The 15,956-nt window shown below is 42.8% G+C and overlaps 2 pseudogenes; one reads left to right on the forward strand and one right to left on the reverse strand.

The window, feature by feature from the left end:
- Window positions 1–15,956, reverse strand: part of LOC129557401 (frizzled-3-like) — a 929,688-nt pseudogene that overhangs the window by 127,510 nt on the left and 786,222 nt on the right.
- Window positions 1–15,956, forward strand: part of LOC148773786 (G2/mitotic-specific cyclin-B3-like) — a 55,224-nt pseudogene that overhangs the window by 33,593 nt on the left and 5,675 nt on the right.

Genomic DNA, 15,956 nt, shown 5'->3' on the forward strand with positions numbered 1-15,956 from the left:
AAGGCTGTCTTTTCACCTTGCTTATAGTTTCCTTTGCTGTGCAGAAACTTTTAATTTTAATTAGGTCCCATTTGTTTATTTCTCCTTTTATTTCCAACATTCTGGGAGGTGGGTCATGAAGGATCCTGCTGTGATTTATGTCGGAGAGTGTTATGCCTATGTTCTCCTCTAGGAGTTTTATAGTTTCTGGTCTTACATTTAGATCTTTAATCCATTTGGAGTTTATTTTTGTGTATGGCATTAGAAAGTGTTCTAGTTTCATTCTTTTACAAGTGGTTGACCAGTTTTCCCTGCACCACTTGTTAAAGAGATTTTCTTTTCTCCTTTGAATATTCTTGCCTCCCTTGTCAAAGATAAGGTGTCCATAGGTGCATGGATTAATCTCTTGGCTTTCTATTTTGTTCCATTGATCTGTATTTCTGTCTTTATGCCAGCATCATACTGTCTTGATGACTGTGGTTTTGTAGTAGAGCCTGAAGTCCGGCAGGTTGATTCCCCCAGTTCCATTCTTCTTCCTCAAGATTGCTTTGGCTATTTGAGGTTTTTTTGTATTTCCATACAAATTGTGAAATTATTTGTTCTAGCTTTGTGAAAAATACCATTGGTAGCTTGATAGGGATTGCATTGAATGTATAAATTACTTTGGGGAGTATACTCATTTTCACAATATTTATTCTTCCAATCCACGAACACGGTATATTTCTCCATCTATTAGTGTCCTCTTTGATTACTTTCACTAGTGTTTTATAGTTTTCTATGTACAGGTCTTTTGTTTCCTTAGGTAGATATATTCCTAAGTATTTTATTCTTTTCGTTGCAACAGTGAATGGAATAGTTTCCATAATTTCTCTTTCTATTTTCTCATTATTAGTGTATAGGAATGTAAGGGATTTCTGTGTGTTGATTTTATATCCTGCAACTTTACTGTATTCATTGATTAGCTCTAGTAGTTTTCTGGTAGAGTCTTTAGGGTTTTCTGTGTAGAGGATCATGTCATCAGCGAACAGTGAAAGTTTTACTTCTTCTTTTCCAATTTGGATTCCTTTTATGTCTTTTTCTGCTCTGATTGCTGTAGCCAAAACTTCCAGAACTATGTTGAATAGTAGTGGTGAGAGTGGGCACCCTTGTCTTGTTCCTGACTTTAGGGGAAATGCTTTCAGTTTTTCACCGTTGAGGATAATGTTTGCTGTGGGTTTGTCGTATATAGCTTTTATTATGTTGAGATCAGTTCAGTTCAGTTCAGTCGCTCAGTCGTGTCCGACTCTCCGCGACCCCATGAATCACAGCACGCCAGGCCTCCCTGTCCATCACCAACTCCCGGAGTACACTCAAACTCATGTCCACAGAGTCGGTAATGCCATCCAGCCATCTGATTCTCCGTCGTCCCGTTCTCCTCCCGCCCCCAACCTTTCCCAGCATCAGAGTCTTTTCCAGTGAGTCAACTCGTCACATGAGGTGGCCAAAGTATTGCAGTTTCAGCTTTAGCATCAGTCCCTCCAATGAACATCCAGGATTGATCTCCTCTAGAATGGACTGGTTGGATCTCCTTGCAGTATAAGGGACTCTCAAGAGTCTTCTCCAACACCACAGTTCAAAAGCATCGATTCTTCGGTGATCAGCTTTCTTCACAGTCCAACTCTCACATCCATACATGACCACGGAAAAACCATTGCCTTGACTAGACGGACCTTGGTTGGCAAAGTAATGTCTCTGCTTTTTAATATACTATCAAGGTTGGTCATAACTTTCCTTCCAAGGAGCAAGCGTCTTTTAATTTCATGGCTGCAATCAGCATCTGCAGTGATTTTGGAGCCCAAAAAATAAAGTCTGACACTGTTTCCACTGTTTTTCCATCTACTTCCCATGAAGTGATGGGACCAGATGCCATGATCTTTGTTTTCTGAATGTTGAGCTTCAAGCCAACCTTTTCACTCTCCTCTTTCACTTTCATCAAGAGGCTTTTGAGTTCCTCTTCACTTTCTGCCATAAGGGTGGTATCATCTGCATATCTGAGGTTATTGATATTTCTCCCAGAAATCTTGATTACAGCTTGTGCTTCTTCCAGCCCAGCGTTCCTCATGATGTACTCTGCATATAAGTTAAATAAGCAAGGTGACAATATACAACCTTGACGTACACCTTTTCCTATTTGGAACCAGTCTGTTGTTCCATGTCCAGTTCTAACTGTTGCTTCCTGACCTGCATACAGGTTTCTCAAGAGGCAGGTCAGGTGGTCTGGGATTCCCATCTCTTTCAGAATGTTCCACAGTTTATTGTGATCGACACAGTCAAAGGCTTTGGCATAGTCAATGAAGCAGAAATAGATGTTTTTCTGAAACTCTCTTGCTTTCTCCATGATCCAGCGGATGTTGGCAATTTGATCTCTGGTGCCTCTGCCTTTTCTAAAACCTGCTTGAACATCTGGGAGTTCACGGTTTACATACTGCTGAAGCCTGGCTTGGAGAATTTTGAGCATGACTTTACTAGCGTGTGAGATGAGTGCAATTGTGCGGTAGTTTGAGCATTCTTTGGCATTGCCTTTCTTTGGGATTAGAATGAAGACTGACCTCTTCCAGTCCTGTGGCCACTGCTGAGTTTTCCATATCTGCTGGCATATTGAGTGCAGCACTTACACAGCATCATCTTTCAAGACTTGAAATAGCTCAACAGGAATTCCATCACCTCCACTAGCTTTGTTAGTAGTGATGCTTTCTAAGGCCCACTTGACTTCACATTCCAAGATGTCTGGCTCTAGGTCAATGATCACGTTATCGTGACTATCTTGGTCGTGAAGATCTTTTTTGTACAGTTCTTCTGTGTATTCCTGCCACCTCTTCTTAATATCTTCTGCTTCTGTTAGGTCCATACCATTTCTGTCCTTTATCGAGCCCAACTTTGCATGAAATGTTCCCTTGGAATCTCTAATTTTCTTGAAGTGTTCTCTTGTTTTTCCCATTCTGTTGTTTTCCTCTATTTCTTTGCATTGATCACTGAGGAAGGCTTTCTTATCTCTCCTTGCTATTCTTTGGAACTCTGCATTCAGATGCTTATATCTTTCCTTTTCTCCTTTGCTTTTCGCCTCTCTTCTTTTCACAGCTATTTGGAAGGCCTCCTCAGACAGCCATTTCGCTCTTTTGCATTTCTTTTCCATGGGGATGGTCTTGGTCCCTGTCTTCTGTACAATGTCACGAACCTCCGTCCAGAGTTCATCAGGCACTCTATCAATCAGATCTAGTCCCTTAAATCTATTTCTCACTTCCACTGTATAATCACAAGGGATTTGATTGAGGTCATATCTGAATGGTCTAGTGGTTTCCCCTACTTTCTTCAATTTAAGTCTGAATTTGGCAATAAGGATTTCATGATCTGAGCCACAGTCAGCTCCTGGTCTTGTTTTTGCTAACTGTATACAGCTTCTCCATCTTTGGTTGCAAAGAATATAATCAATCTGATTTCGGTGTTGACCATCTGGTGATGTCCATGTGTAGAGTCTTCTCTTGTGTTGTTGGAAGAGGGTGTTTGCTATGACCAGTGCGTTCTCTTGACAAAACTCTATTAGCCTTTGCCCTGCTTCATTCCGTGCTCCAAGGCCAAATTTGCCTGTTACTCCAGGTGTTTCTTGACTTCCTACTTTTGCATTCCAGTCCCCTATAATGAAAAGGACATCTTTTTTGGGTGTTAGTTCTAAAAGGTCTTGTAGATCTTCATAGAACCGATTACCTTCGGCTTCTTCAGCATTACTGGTTGGGGCATAGGCCTGGATTACTGTAATATTGAATGGTTTGCCTTGGAAACGAACAGAAATCATTCTGTCATTTTTAAGATTGCATCCAAGTACTGCATTTCCGACTCTTTTGCTGACCATGATGGCTACTCCATTTCTTCTAAGGGATTCCTGCCCACAGTAGTAGATATAATGGTCATCTGAGTTAAATTCACCCATTCCAGTACATTTTAATTCACTGATTCCTAGAATGTCGACATTCACTCTTGCCATCTCCTGTTTGACCACTTCCAATTTGCCTTGATTCATGGACCTAACATTCCAGGTGCCTATGCAATATTGCTCTTTACAGCACCGGACCTTGCTTCTATCACTGGTCACATCCACAGCTGGGTATTGGTTCTGCTTTTGCTTCATCCCTTTATTCCTTCTATATTTATTTCTCCACTGAGCTCCAGTAGCATACTGGGCACCTACCGACCTGGGGAATTCCTCATCTAGTATCCTATCATCTTGCCCTTTGTTACTGTTCATGGCGTTCTCAAGGCAAGTATACTGAAGTGGTTTGCCATTCCCTTCTCCAGTGGACCACATTCGGCTGTGGTCCATGTGATCAGATCGGCTAGTTTCCTGTGATTATGATTTCAGTATGTCTGCCCTCTGATGCCCCCTAGCAATACCTACCGTCTTATTTGGGTTTCTCTTACCTTGATCATGGAAAATCTCTTCACAGCCGCTCCAGCAAAGTGCAGCCGCTGTACCTTACCTTGGATGAGGGGTATCTCCTCAAGGCCGCCCCTCCTGACCTTGAATGCGGGGTAACTCCTCTCAGCCCTCCTGCGCCAGCGCAGCCACCGCCTATTGGACGTGGGGTAGCTCCTCTCGGCCACCGGCCCTGGCCTCAGGCGTGGGGTAGCTCCTCACGGCTGCCCTCTTTGCGTGGTTCGTTGCAACGGAGCCGGCGTCTCTCGTGCCGCGTCTGCGCCGCCGGGGCCGGCGTCTCTTGCGTCGCCTCTGTGCCGCCGGAGCCGGCGTCTCTCGCGCCGCATCTGCGCCGCCGGGGCTGGCGTCTCTCCTATGTTGAGATATGTCCCTTCTATTCCCACTTTCTGGAGAGTTTTTATCATAAATGGATGTTGTATTTTGTCAAAGGCTGTCTCTGCATCTATTGAGATAATCATATGATTTTTATTTTTCAGTTTGTTAATGTGGTGTATTACGTTGATTGATTTGCGGATATTGAAGAATCATTGCATCCCTGGGATAAAGCCCACTTAGTCATGATGTATGATCTTCTTAATGTGTTGTTGGATTCTGATTGCTAGAATTTTGTTAAGGATTTTTGCATCTATGTTCATCAGTGATATTGGCCTGTAGTTCTCTTTTTTTGTGGGATCTTTACCAGGTTTTGGGATTAGGGTGATAGTGGCCTCATAGAATGAGTTTGGAAGTTTTCCTTCCTCAGAAATTTTCTGAAAGAATTTGAGTAGAATAGGTGTTAGCTCTTCACTAAATTTTTGGTAGAATTCAGCTGTGAAGCCGTCTGGACCTGGGCTTTTGTTTGCTGGAAGCTTTCCGATTACTTCCTCTATTTCCGTGCTTGTGATGGGTCTGTTCAGATTTTCTATTTCTTCCTGGTTCAGTTTTGGCAAGGTGTACTTTTCTAGGAATTCGTCCATTTCTTCCAAGTTATTCATTTTATTGCCATATAATTGCTGATAGTATTCTCTAATAATCCTTTGTATTTCTGTGTTGTCCGTTGTGATCTCTCCATTTTCATTTTGAATTTTATTGATTTGGTTCTTCTCCCTTTGTTTCTTGATGAGTCTGGCTAGTGGTTTGTCAATTTAATTTACCTTCTCAAAGAACCAGCTTTGGGCTTTGTTGATTTTTGCTATGGTCTCTTTTGTTTCTTTTGCATTTTTCTCTGCCCTAATTTTTATGATTTCTTTCCTTCTGCTAACCCTGGGGTTCTCCATTTCTTCCTTTTCTAGTTTCTTTAGGTGTAGAGTTAGGTTATTTAGTTGACTGTTTTCTTGTTTCTTGAGGTGTGGCTGTATTGCTATGAACTTCCCCCTTAGCACTGCTTTTACAGTGTCCCAGAGGTTTTGGGTTGTTGTATTTTCATTTTCATTCATTTCTGTGCATATTTTAATTTCTCTTTTGATTTCTTCTATGATTTGTTCATTATTCAGCAGCGTGTTGTTCAGCCTCCATATGTTGGCATTTTTAATAGTTTTTCTCCTGTCATTGAGATCTAATCTTACTGCATTGTGGTCAGAAAAGATGCTTGGAATGATTTCAATTTTTTTGAATTTACCAAGGCTAGATTTATGGCCCAGGATGTGATCTATCCTGGAAAAGGTTCCGTGTGCGCTTGAGAAAAAGCTGAAATTCATTGTTTTGGGGTGAAATGTCCTATAGAGATCTATTAGGTCTAACTGGTCTATTGTATCATTTAAAGTTCGTGTTTCCTTGTTAATTTTCTGTTTAGTTGATCTATCCATAGATGTAAGTGGGGTATTAAAGTCTCCCACTATTATTGTGTTATTGTTAATTTCCCCTTTCATACTTGCTAGTAATTGTCTTACATATTGCGGTGCTCCTATGTTGGGTGCATAAATATTTATAATTGTTGTATCTTCTTCTTGGATTGATCCTTTGATCATTATGTAGTTTCCTTCTTTGTCTCTTTTCACAGCCTTTGTTTTAAAATCAATTTTATCTGATATGAGTATTGCTACTCCTGCTTTCTTTTGGTTTCTATTTGCGTGGAATATCTTTTTTCAGCCCTTCACTTTCAGTCTGTATGTGTCCCTCGATTTGAGGTGGGTCTCTTGTAAACAACATATATGGGGTTCTTGTTTTTGTATCCAATCAGCCAGCCTTTGTCTTTCGGTTGGGGCATTCAACCCATTTACGTTTTAAGGTGATTATTGATAAGTATGATCCCGTTGCCGTTTTCATTATTGTTTTGGGTTCAAGTTTAGATACCTTTTCTGTGTTTCCAGTCTAGAGGAGATCCTTTAGTATTTGTTGGAGAGCTGGTTTGGTGATGCTGAATTCTCTCAGCTTTTGCTTGTCTATAAAGCTTTTGATTTCTCCTTCATATTTGAATGAGATCCTTGCTGGGTACAATAATCTGGGCTGTAGGTTATTTTCTTTCATCACTTTAAGTATGTCTTGCCATTCCCTCCTGGCCTGGAGAGTTTCTGCTGAAAGATCAGCTGTTATCCTTATGGGGATCCCCTTGTGTGTTATTTGTTGTTTTTCCCTTGCTGCTTTTAATATTTTTTCTTTGTGTTTGATCTTTGTTAATTTGATTACTATGTGCCTTGGGGTATTTCGCCTTGGGTTTATCCTGTTAGGGACTCTCTGTGTTTCTTGGACTTGGGTGATTATTTCCTTCCCCGTTTTAGGGAAATTTTCAAGTATTATCTCCTCGAGTATTCTCTCATGGTCTTTCTTTTTGTCTTCTTCTTCTGGGACTCCTATGATTCGAATGTTGGGGCGTTTAATATTGTCCCATATGTCTCTAATATTGTCCTCATTTTTTAAAATTCTTTTTTCTTTTTCCGACTCTGTTTCATTTATTTCTGCAATTCTATCTTCTAGCTTGCTTATCCTGTCTTCTGCCTCTGTTATTCTACTGTTTGTGCCCTCGAGAGTGTTTCTGATCTCATCTATTGTGTTATTCATTGTATATTGACTCTTTTTTATTTCCTCTAATTCCTTATTGAACATTTCTTGCATCTTCTCAATCCTTTTCTCCAGTTTATTTATCTGTAACTCCATTTTGCTTTCCAGATTTTGAATCATTTTCACAATTAAAATTCGAAATTCTTTATCAGGTAGGTTCCCTATATCTTCCTCTTTTGTTTGTGTTGGTGGGCATTTATCCTGTTCCTTTACTTGTTGGGTATTTCTCTGCCTCTTCATCTTGCTTATATTGCTGTGTTTGGGTGGCCTTTCCATCTTCTGACAGTCTGTGGAGTTCTCTTTATTATGTAGTTACCTCGTTGTGTTTGGGGTTGGACGGGTCACTTGTCAAGGTTCCCTGGTTAGGGAAGCTTGAGTAGATGTTCTGGTGGGTGGAGCTGGATTTCTTCTCTCTGGAGTGCAATGAAGTGTCCAGTAATGAGTTTGAGATGTCCGTGGTTTTGGGTGGCTTTGGGCAGCCTGTATATTGAAGTTCAGTGCTATTCTCCTGTGTTGCTGGATAGCTTGCCTAGTATGTCTTTCACTGAAACTTGTTGACCCTTGGGTGGTGCCTGGTTTCAGTGTATGTATGGAGGCGTTTGATGAGTACCTATCAATTAATGTTCTCTGGAACCAGAGATCTCTGGTGTTCTCAGGATTTGGCCTTAAGCCTCTGCCTCTGGTTTTCAGTCTTATTCTTGCAGGAGGCTCAAGGCTTCTCCCTCTTCTGTTTTCTGGTCTCCTCAGTGTCTAATTCCCGTCCTGACACCAGGATGCGGTGGTGGACACTTTTTCCCCCCCCCCCCGGCCCTCCTATTCAGTCCTGCTGTAGGGAGGGAGGAACAGCTAACAAATATCCCTGGCGTCTGTGGGGAGTGCTGGCGGTGTCTCGGCTACACTGGGAATGCTCCCACTTGAGGCGTGTGTACTTTCCCTGTTTATGCTGCTTAGGCTTTAGTTTGCTCTGCTGCAAGCTGTCCGCGGGTGACGCTGAATTGCATGCACTTCCCAGGTCTGAGCGGCTCAGGTTCAGGTCCTCAGGTACTCGACAAAGGCGCAGACTTGGCTGGGCCTGCCTTTTGTGCCTTCCCCGGTCCTAGCAGCCCAGGTGATCAGGCGTTTGGCGAGCGCGGTCGCTGCGACTTATCGCCTTCCCAGTCCGTGCCGCTCGGTTTTCTGGGGGCACAACTGGCGCAGTTTCTCAGGTGGATATCGACCAGCCCAAACCCAAGAAGTCCTGGCCAGCAAAGAAGCCTGCCTGCTTCTTGGCACGGGAAGCCTCTCTGGGGCGGCGGCTGCCCCTGCCCCGGCACTGGCTGCCCTCCCCGCCCGCGTTGGTGGGGGCTGGGGGCTGGGCCGCCCGCTGCCCTCTCGCTCCACTCAGTGACCGGTTCTGTGGGCGGGGCTGGTTTGGGGCTTTTTCACAGGCTTTTTCCAGCCCTCTCGCCCTTCAGCTGCACCCTCTGCTCTGGTATCCCAAGTTCGAGCCCTCAGTCTGCCCTGGGGCGCCCAAGCCGGGTTCTCCCTCTAAGCGCAGCCACCGGTTCTCCCTCCAAGCGCAGCCACCAGTTCTCCCTCCAAGCCCACAGCCGTTCTCCCTCTATGCACCGCTGCCGGTTCTCCCTCTAAGCGCTGCTGCCGGAGCCTCCCTGCCCAGCCCCCGCCTGCTAGTGAGGGGCACGGGCGTCTGCGCCGCTTCTCCGCTGAGAGTTTCCTCTGGGCACTTAGTCTGTGAGTTTTAATTATTTATGTCTTTTGTCTCCCAGTTATGCGGCCCTCTGAGGTTCCACTCGCCAGTGTTTCCAGGTGTTTGGAAACTTCTCTCTCTCTCTCTCTTTTTTTTTTAAGCCTCCCTTCCCAGGAGGGAGCTCCGTCCCTCCCTCTTTTGTCTCTCTTTTTATCTATTTCCTACCTCCTTTCGACGACTATGGGCTGCTTTTCTGAGTGCCTGATGTCCTCTGCCGGTATTCAGAAGTTTTTTTGTGGGATTTACTCAGCCTTCAAATGTTCTTTTGTTGATTTTTTTTTTGGGGGAATTTGGCAGCCCCGTCCTATTCCTCTGCCATCTTCCCATGCTCCCCGAGAGTGTACTTTTAAAAAGTTTATTCTATATCTTTGGAGTGAAAAGATTTCAATACATAGACACTTGCTCTGGTTCCTCAAAGCACTTCTCTTTGAAGAATTACTTGTTCTTTTTCATATATCTGGTAGATTTTCTCTGTTTATTCATTTTATAGAAGGTGGTCTTTGAGTTTTGGAACTTGAGATGAATTTTATCATATATGCTTCCTAACATATATGAATGTATACACACATATTTTAAACATATATTAATTTCAACGTTAAGAGTAATCTTTGTATTTTCTATAGTTTTGATTGATTTATCACTTCCTTTTGAGTCTTCATATCCATTTCCATATATGGAAAAGAGTTGTTTTTGAACAATTGGAAGGATATGCCTGACAAAGACAGTTGTGAGGGAGAGAACCTTGCTCCTATGATGAAAAGCTTCTCGTCCTCATTTTGTACAGCTGGTTGGAATTACCCACTCTTCTCTAACTGGCACAAAGTTTGGCTCCTGATTTGAAGCCTGATTCTGAGCAGTCAGAAAAACCGTATCATATGAAAAATGAAGTCGTTATTTGATCTAGAATGAAGATGTATAGGAAACATAATAACTAAAACAGTAGCTGATGGGCTGTCACAAGAAGCGACTTGTTCCATGTAGTCCAAGTGGTACAGTTATGTTAGAAGAGTCTTGTCTCACATTCAAGGAAGCAAGAGTGCTGTAACTGACACAGCTGCTAATTTAAATATTTACTGAGTCCACATTTCAACAATTCATTCAGATACTACCTACTCTTTGATGTTATCATTTGATAATGATGTACTGCATGGGTGGCCAGGTGCCTATGTGAGGTACTGCAAGGAGGCTATGCATCCACTAGCTTTGTTGTTTGCTCACAAAGGCATCCTCAGAGAATTGCTGTTTTTCATTTTTACACTTTTTTCCTGTAATTATTTGACCTCAATTTCTTGACACGTAGAGGTGATAGTCATTACTTTTCATCTGCATGAACTTTCCCCATACCTTTCTTATATGTTCCTTCGGAAAATGTAGTAGGCAGAATAAAATGCCTGCATTCTAACCCTCAGAATCTGAGTATGTTAATTTATATGGCAATGGGAAATAAGACTATGGAATTAAGATTATAATCAGCTGAATTTAAGGTAGGGCGACTATACTAGATTATCCAAGTGGGCCCAATTATAATCACAAGTGTTCTTAAATGTGTAAGAGAGAGGAAGAGAGTGATGCAGTATGAGAAAGACTCCGATGGCCACTGCTGGCTTTGAAGATGGAAGGGGCCACAAACCAAGGAATATGGGCAGTTTCTAGAAGCTAAAAAAAATTCTCTACTAGAACCTTCAGAATGAAACATTTTGCCCCACTTTGCACATTGATTTTTTTTTTAGTCCAGCAAGCCCAATGGACTTATGACCACCAGATCTGTAAGGTAATGAATCTGTATTGTTTTAAGCCACTAGTGAAACTTGCTCAGTCATGTCCAATTTTCTAGGCCAGAATACTGGAGTCGGTAGCCTTTCCCTTCTCCAGGGGATCTTCTCAACCCAGGGATCGAATCCAGGTCTCCTGCATTGCGGGTGGATTCTTTACCAGTTGAGTCATAGGGAAGCCCAAGGATACTGGATTGGGTAGCCTATCCCTAATCCAGCGGATCTTCCCAATGCAAGGATCGAACCCAGGTCTCCCTCATTGCAGGTGGATTATTTACCAGCTAAGTGTGATAATTTATTGCAGAAGCAGTTGGAAACTAATAAAGCCAGATTTCTGAGAACATCCAGGCCATATCCCAGGAACAATAAGAAACGCTTCATGGTATTTCTGTTATTCAGAAATGTAATATATCTATCGCTGAACCAATGTATTCAGCCATTATCTGGTAATTATTTGCCCATCCAGTTATACATCCATTTCTCCAGTGCTTTTTGTGGACCTCCATTTGGTTATCTAGCCTCCGGTCAATAATATAGCCAATGAAAAAGGAGGCCCAAAGAAGTAAGTAAGCTTACATTAAGGGCAATTTCTACTCAGTGGAAAGAATTTTCTGTTAAAATCAGGTTCTGGTTTCTGTTAAAGCCAGGTTATATTTGGAGGTTCTGTGGCAGAAACTGAGTAACTATTTGGTGGAGATGTTAGAGGGGATTCACACATTGATTAAGGTGTTGGACTGTTACCAATTCCAAGCTCATTCTGCTTGCTGCACAATACAGTAAATTGGGAGATGATGTGTTGGGGCAAGAAATAGTGACCTTTATTCAGAAGGCTGAAAGTCTGAACCATCTTGCCAGGGTCTGGATGCTAGTTTCTTTTATAAGACAAAGAGTAGGTGAGGTGAGAGGTGAGAGATAAAGTATAAGGCCATAAGTGGGGGAGGTGAGAGGTAAAGTAAAAGGCCGTAAGATGTTGCAAACATTTCCTGGTTTCTGCCAGGGGGGAATATGTTAATTTCTTCTTTCTGGTGGTCATTCACAGGTGGGCTGAGTCAGGATGTTTCCTTTCAGCTGAATTTATTTTAGTTCAACATTCAGGCCTGGGAGGGCTGCAGGATTCCTGGAGATGGGCCATTATGTATACTTAAAGCTATAGGCAACATCTCTTAACAAGTTACAAGTTAATCAACTTGTAGAATAAGGAGTAGAATACAAAGGTTAAAGTAAAAGAAACAGACCCAACATGGAGTCAGATTTGTTATTCCCTATTACAGGGCTAGTAGAGATTGTATTATTTTCGAATCCTAACCCAAGGTATTGTGAGGAAGAAGCCTTAGTGAGGATTGTGTAGGACCACCATGAGTGCAAATTGTGCCTACACACAGCTTCCAGGCAAGGTAAAAGCAGGCATGGAATCCAGCTAATATCCTTATTTGCTAAGCTGTGCATTCTGACTATGGGGTTGCTATGCCCTGTGGCAAGGGCACCTTTTGCTAATTTATATAAAAATATTGTCTACTTGATAAGATGTGTGCCTGTAGGGCTGCATTCACCCAGAGAGACACCTTTTTTCTAATTTTCACAAAGATGCCATATGGGCTAGCACTAACTGTGGGACTAGGCCTATAGGAGACAGTTTCTTGGAGCTGGTGAAGGCAAGAATAAGGATAAATAAGAGAAAGAAGGAAAGGAAGATTATGCTACTAATGCTTTAATCTCTTTCTGGCTTCTTTAGCACCTCAGCTCACTTACAAACTGTGCTATTAGTGCTTGCTCCCAGTCCATATATTCTAATAGCATATCTAGTTGGGAAGAGAAATTAATGAATGAATAAACTAATAAACAAGTACCTTTATTTCAGAGCTAAATAAACATCTCTTTTGGGAGTTCATTGTATGAGGTAATAGTGTTTTTTGTGTTGGTCTCAGCCTATCAATAACTAATGTCATGGCTGGACTACCCTCTGTGGTTCGTATTATGATAGCAAAACAGCCTTCAGCAATAACCACAGGAAACTTAGAAAAAATACAAGTTTATTACTTATAGGACTTGGAAATTACACAGCACAGCTGGGTCCACATGGTGAGGTTGAGGTTGGAGGGAAATAGAGAAAGAAACAACACACAGGTAAACATTCAAGCCAGGTTCTGCTTTTACTGGGTCAGAGGTGGGGGCCTAGGGTTTCTGGTTCTCACTCTTTATTGGCAAATTTAAAACATAAGAGCAAGAATTTAAAGCCTGGGAAGAGAAAAAAAAATCATTCCAAATAGTCAGTTATCAAAACCAACCAAGATCTCTAAAACAAAGAAGCCTCAGTGGGGAAGGTGGCCTGGCTCATTATCTCGTCTTGTGGCTGGCAGTGTATTCATTGGACATAGTCATTCTTGAAGTAGATGTCTCTTTGAAGTGAATACTTTGGCAATCAAAACTTAAGCCAGGCACTGGCATTACAAAAAGTCAATGCTTAGGGTTTACGCTATTAATTAGCAAATGCGGAGAGCAAGAATCTAAGTTTTGGAGATGAAAGAGAGAGGGTGTGTTCACTCAGGGTGCTCCTAGAGAAGGCAGAGCATCTCCCTCTGATGTAAGATTTGTCGTTTACCCACATGTGTAGGGATAGGTATTGCCAGGGTCCTCAGAGGCACTAGAGATAGAGCCAGGCACCTAGCTGAAACATGTCTTGCACTCATAGCAGTTTAAGCTGGCTAGGCCTTGTAGTTACAATGTCCTCAATACCACAGACCAGGTAGTTAGATCCATCTGGATATGGCTTTGGAGTTGGACAACATTGCAGATACCTGCCTTGTTTGTGTATTCTTCCAGATGGCCTTTGAGATGAATCATGAGACCCTGTACTTGGCAGTGAAGCTGGTAGATCACTACCTTATGAAGGTAATATGCGAGAAGGACAAGTTACAACTCTTTGGTTCCACTGCTTTTCTGATTGCAGCAAAATTTGAGGTGAGCCCAAATCCATGGGACTTGGAGAAAATTAATCAATTTCTATCCAAGCCATGTATATATGTATGTACATTTACATACGTATGTATGTGTGTATGTATATAACATGCATGTGTATATATACTATATACATGTATATCACATGTATGCATGTATGTACATTTGCATATATGTGTATCTGTGTGTGTATACAATTACATTCATGAACACAATTAAGTTTTCCTATCAAATTTTTGTCTGTCTTCCATGGGCAGGGAAGCTGGAGTTGGGTGCAAATGGTGGTGTACTTGTTTTCTGGCATCAACAAAGTTCTCCTGTTTCCTCTTTGAAAATGTGTGTATATGGACACATTCCTAGTTAAATAAGTTGTTCTTTTTAAAGCTTTCTTCTGGATCATAATTTTGTGTTGTTGCCCCCTTTTCTTCTTCCAGCAACTCCATCTCCTTCTGGTGGAGTCTTGAATTGCATGTATAAGGAAGCATTTCCAAATCTAGGTGCTGGAAGCATTTAAGAGAAAATGGCCTGCTGTAGATGGTAGTGAGTCCACGTAAATTACTTTTGAAGTAGTATTATAAAAGCAAGTAGCTGGCCATAATCCATCTAGCTACTTTATCTGATTCTTTCCTCTTCCTCAGTTACTAAATGGTCTTGTTCAACTCTCATTTTTCCTTCAGATAGGCTAATAGTATAAAACCTTATGGTTTAGGAACAGAGAAGTAGTAACTTCTACTGAGTGCAAAAACCTTTAGAACTGTGGATTTGTTTTTGTGCTGCCTCCTCAGCTGTATCCCTAAGTAGCTTTCCCATGCGTTCTTCACTCTCTTCTTCACTTGCTAGCTCCTACCTCGATCAGTACCTCCCTCTCTAATTCGAACTCTCCCTCCTTTGCTCCTTACTTGCTTCCTTCTTGTGCCAGTTCTGGCCCACATCCCCGCTCCTGGCTCTCACTCCATTTCCGCCCTTACTCTGCTTCTGTGCTCATTATACTTCCGCCCATGCTCCATAGCTCCCTTCCTCCCTCCAGCCTTCTTTCAATTCCTTCCTTGATCCCTCAGTCCATGCTTTGAATACTCACTCCATGCTGAGCTCCCTCCCTCCATCTACCCTCCCACTCTCTTGCTCTTTCCAGCTCTCCTTTTCTCTTTCTCTCAATTACTCTCTCCCCTCCTCTCTTACTCCCTCCTTCCATGACCCTCTCCTTCCTACCCTGGTTCTATCCCTCACTCCTCCATGCCTCCCTCCCTCCTACCACCTTCCCACCCTCCTACCCACCCAGTTTCTCCCTCCATCGTATGCTCCACCCTCCCTCCCTTTCCTTTGTTCACTCTCCTCTCCTTCCCTAGCTAACTCTCTTCCCTCTGTCACACATTCTTTCTCTTGCTCTTCCTTCTCTCTCCTTCCTGTCACTCTGCTGGTGCCTGCTCCCCTCCCTCTTTCTCCCCTCTCCCTTCCCCTCTTAACCCTTTCTCTTCTCCCCCTTCTTTTTCTGCTGGTTCCTTGTCTCCCCTCCCCACTTGCTCCTTCCCTTCCTATCTCCCATCCTTGCTCTATGGTACCCTGGCATCATGACTGCCCTCCCCCCACCACCTTAACTTCCTCCCACCCTCCTTCCCTGTTTGCTTTCTTTTTCTTCCTTTTCTCTCTTCTCCCTCCCTCCCTCGTTTTCCTGATGTTTTTTCTCTCTGGCTCATTTCCTTCCCTACTCTCTTACTCCCTGGTTCACTTATTCCCCCTCTCTCCTTGCTCCCTCTCTGCTCAACCCCTTCTCACTCAGGCTTGTTCCTTGTTCCACTCCATCCTCTTTTCCTCCCTGGCCTCTTCTTCCCCTGGCTCTCTCCCTCAATCCTACCCCACCCTCCTTCCTGCTCTTGCTTCCTAACCTTCTTGCTTTTCTTCCTCTTTCCCTTCCTCCTCTTTCACTCTCTCCCTTGTTCCCTGCTTCCCTCTCTAGCTCATTCCCTTCCCTGCTCACTGGCTTCCTGGTTCATTCCCTTGCTCCCCTTCCTCTCTCTTTTTCCTTCTCTCTCTCCCTCCTCCTCCCTCTGCCTACCTATGG

Source organism: Moschus berezovskii, chromosome 26, assembly GCF_049115385.1.
Source record: "Moschus berezovskii isolate FMDL1 chromosome 26, NW_MosBer_1.0, whole genome shotgun sequence".
Classification (NCBI taxonomy): Eukaryota; Metazoa; Chordata; class Mammalia; order Artiodactyla; family Moschidae; genus Moschus; species Moschus berezovskii.